A 4,969-nucleotide genomic window follows, 5' to 3' on the forward strand; every position below is an offset into this window, starting at 1 on the left:
GGCGGCTTCGAGGCAACTGGGACCACGACGCCGACGACGCCTCGACACTTCGACGCCTCGCAATACTTCGTGGCACGAAGCGCAGACGCTCAAAATAATCATTCCGACTTCCGTAACAGAGTTTTCTTAATTCTGTATTTTTTTTTTAACTTAAATTCGTACTCTTCCTCACGTATCCTTGGACTTATTAAAGATTCACGTTTCTCTCATTAAGCTCCCGTCTAATTGGTATCGACAGATTTCAATATCCGTTCAGACGTCTAGGCAGAAGATTCATCTCTGAATGTATAACTTATAAAACAACTTACTCAATGGACTTATTCAAATGGACCACTTCCGAGTGTCCCGTCTGTCCTTGGTACTATATTTTTTCACTTCCGGGTATAATTTCTCTGGACCGAACAGATCGGTCCGTTTGGATTTATAATTGAATATCAGTATGGCCGAACTGATTTTCGAAATTTCTCAGCCGAAAAAATTTATCGATCTAGAATGAATAATAAGCTCGAATGAATTTTTGAAAATTTTTTTTACCCATTCCGGCTCATTCGAGGACCTCAGTCGTTTTCGATTCGATATCTTGTCGCGATATCGATTTTCTACGTGGATACCATTATGCTGATCTTACAAGGAGCGTCTTTATCGTTAACGACCGATCGATTATCCATAAGGTTGGGAGACCAAAGATTTCTTATCAGATGCAAAAAAATGGAAATATCGTGAATTTTTTATTTCTTTCTCAAAAAGATGAATTATTAATTCTTCTTTTTCGTAAAACTTTTGCGGATGTCTAAAAAATATTTTTTTAAGGAGCTCGTTACTTTCACTCTCGTTAGGTCGGGGGTCAAGTGGTGGCGAGAACGACATAAACAGACACAAATTACAATGGCAATTTACTTGGAGAGCAAAGGGCAAGTTTTGCGAATGTCCACCCACAAGCTTTGGTCTCCTTCGTAGGCCTCGGGCATTGCTTCGTACTTGTGAAATTATAATGACTTTTACATAAATGAGAAACAACCTCTTTCTCCAGTATAATTGACTAAAAAGTCCTTTCTCGTAATTACATGTTATACATGGTCGTCTGATCAATCGATATATAGTTACGTGTTTGCAGCATTTCAATTCAATGAAAATCAATGACAGTTCAGAAATGGACCGAAGTCCTTAAGACTTTTTCATAGGTGGCGACAATATTAAATTACCAAATCCATTAGCTGACCGTATCTCGTTTACTCTGTAAAGTGGGAAGATGAAGTCAAAAAAAAAAAGAAACAGATCTTAGGATAAAACATTAAGGACCCTGACCCTAGCTCATCAGTAATAAGCTCAATAATTTTACTTATTACTCTTGGCTGAAGTGACACGTGTACGAAAGTTCAAACGGTATTGGGCGTTACCGTTATTGGGTATAACGAAGGTTCATCGATTTTTCCTGGTGCGAATGTAATGCGAATATAAGTTAGAATTAATGAAGAAACATTTTACTCGCTGAAAAATAAAACAGTGTCTTTTTGCGTCGTCTGCTTTACGAAATCTCCTTAAGCTCTTCGCTATTACGACCCTGTGGCTTCATTTAGGCACTTTTATCATCCGATAATTAAATTAACTGTTATCATCTTTTTCACTAAAGATTATCAACTGTTGCTGTGCACTTGGGTTAATTTTAAATCGAGGTAATGAAGCTTGTTCGCGTTTTTCGGGGATGTTAAAAATAAAATTTCTTTTGCTGTTTTTGCTGAAATTTTGGCAGATCGATTATTCTCGTTTCGAGACATCACGCGGTTATTCGCGATGTGGAATATACTGAGATCGCGTGAAACAAAGAGCTCTAATCTGGATTATGAAAAAGCTACAATTTTTTGAAAAACGGTCAAATTTTTTTTATTACTACTTGAAAGTGCTTGTGACCGATAACCATTTCCGCGATTTATTGTTTTCCAAATTTTTTTTATTTGCTTATTTCTCCGTGGTAGCCATTATAACCGAATAGATAATAGTAGACAATATTGGAATTTTCTTTTAATATAACACGTGATCCAAAAAGACCTGATCAATTAAACACATTCGTTAGACTTCGTTATACACGTGACCTTACGAAGCCTATATTACATACCGTTACCGCTTGACGGATAATAACCTCAAGGTACATTTATTAGTACAAATATTTCGAAACAAAATTTTCAATTCAAACACAGAGTATCTCTAACTTTTCAAAAATTGAAATTTTTCTTTTATTTGCAAATTAATCAACTCATTAAGCATATTACCTTAAAATATGGTATACCCGTGTATTATTAAACGAACAATCAGTAAATGGTTGCTGCATTGATAAAAAATATTGGGTTGGTATGAAAGTTTTGCGAAACCTTTTTGTTTACACCACATAGTCATTTTATCGAAGCTAGTCGAGAACATTCTAGAAGTAAAATAATTATTAAAAACGTTCTGCAAACTTCTTTTCCGACAGGTATAAAAGATAAATATATAAAGTGCAATAAAATGTAATAATTTCAAAAAAAATCTTTCAGTTTCCCAAGACTTTTTTACCAACCCAATAGTATATACCTTATTGACAATGATCTCCCTTTACAACAGGAAAAATGTTATAGATCACAGTAATTTATTAAAACTTTCAATTATAATAAACAAAATATTTTCACAAGCATTTAAAAAGTTATAATTGAAAATTTTATTTTTATTTTACCCAATATTAGTTGTTTTTATCAATATCATCGAATCACGAAAACCGAGGTAGAGCCCAGACAAGTGGCTGTTACCCAGCGTTAACCTTAACTTACATAAGGGTAGGTGGGAGTAAGACGAGTTCTATTAAGGATATAATGTCGTAAAAATAAATCCAAAAGTATATCATGATTGTGACACCCAAATAAAATAAATTACATTAATCATTTACCCTCAGGATAATATTTTAGCCATCTGTTGATTTAATACTGATTGAATCGTATATGAAAATAATTCATAAGGTATTTACGATATCACCCATCGAATTCCTAGTGATTAACTGGATTCGTTTCCCAAGTCATAAACTACTGAAATAGAACGTATTTCCTCGTGCTAATCTTGGTGAGAATTGTGCTTATGTTCGCACACCTTGGCATACTCATATTTTTATGTAAATGCGGTAAACATTTTAATGACATTGTAATACTATACTTTTCGGAATTGAAGGGTGTTTTACCATTTTTTGAAAAGTAGTAAAAACAATACTTCCCGCCCAACCGAAACGGCATTACCGCTACTTAAATTTGAAAATCTGGATATATCTGAGAGCGTGAATTTAGTTGAAAAGACAATTGTTCTCGTTTAACACCTTGGAAACACCAGACTCCTGTATCGTATACATTGTAATGTAGCGCTTTCGACGTCACAAGTGGAAATTGGATATCGATTTCAAATTAAAAAAAAAAGTTCTAGCTTGCTTTCTACAATTTTAGTGAGACAAAATAAGGAAAGCCCGTTTGGTAATAATTGCTGTAATATTGTAGAATTTTTAATCTACATAATAACAAATGCAATGGATGTACGAGCTATTATTATCCAGTATAGTATCCAGTCAATTTCAGTATAATTTTGAAATAGTTTCAATTCCTATTTTCAGAGTGATTTTTGAAACACGTTTACAACAGAATTTACGGATCTACGTTTTCCTCTATTTAAAAGAGATAGCCAGTGCCATAAAGCTAAGCAGTATTCAATATAATACAAATTGGGAAAATTAGTAAATAACATTATAGAGTTTTTTATATTTATTTAAGTGGGAATGGAATTTACTTTTTTATTTATAGTATATAGTATATAAAAGCGAGGAAAAGTTGAATTTGAAGTGTGTCGACAAAAAGATTTTCCCTGTGGAGCACGATTTTTTTAACATTGCTGAGAAATATATAAAACAGAAGTGACAGCCTAGAGACATGTCATGGCGCCACGACAATACCTTTGACATTTTCTACGCGACAAGAAAAAGAAAGTAAATTTTCTTTCATTTTCTACCATTTTCACACTGTTTCAAGGAACCACCGATGAAAATCGAAAAAAGGATCATGCAGGGAAAGTTTTATGCGTATCAAATTACACCTTAGCACTGGGATTTGCTCCCACACAGGGAGCAATATAGGGAGCTGTCAAGGCGCCGTCTTGTATCGCCTAAAAAATCCTGAGTGGTCTCGGGATCGCTGATTACGAATCCGTGATACACATTCCATACGTTTTGAAATTACAAAAATTACAAAAAAAATATTTCAAAATTGCAAAAATAAAGTGAAGCTACAACTCGTCACGTCCTTGTCTTTATCTCTGGGTAGTGCCAAGAATGAGTGAATTTTCAAATGATCAAATTTCCAATTTACATTCCTAATCAGTGACCCCGAAAACGAGCCAAATTAATATTTTCACCAATATTATCGGGATTTTTCATTTCGTCGGTCGCCATCTTGATTCCGCCATTTTTAGTTTTAAAAATCAGATTACTAGAAAAATAATGGATTTTGAAAATCCGATTATTAGAAAAATATATGCTTCAAAGGGTCAAGGTAAACTTCGCAGTGGCCGGACACCTAACCCTATGGTCCCACTTCCCTGACGTCCATAAGAAACCGTATTTCCATCTCTCTTGCACGCACACGATTTATCCAGCCACTGTCACATGTATACCCAAATAATTGGAAGCTATGATAAAATTGATGAGTTCTATAATCTCAATATATTTTTTTATATAAAAAATTAATCTCTAGCATTGAATTGATCCAATTACAAAATAAGATTCCCCAATGATTAATCAACCCCGAAAATTCTCTGTAAATATCAGTCGTCCTTATGTCGAGGAAAGGAGTAAATTAAAAGAATTATTCAGCACAGTAAAAAATATCTAGCAACGTCATAGACCGCAATGCAAAAAATACAGCGTGTAAGGATCCTACCGCATATCGATCCTAAGTCGTAAAAGCAGGAT

Source organism: Cephus cinctus, unplaced genomic scaffold (assembly GCF_000341935.2).
Source record: "Cephus cinctus unplaced genomic scaffold, Ccin1 Ccin1_scaffold0926, whole genome shotgun sequence".
Classification (NCBI taxonomy): domain Eukaryota; kingdom Metazoa; phylum Arthropoda; class Insecta; order Hymenoptera; family Cephidae; genus Cephus; species Cephus cinctus.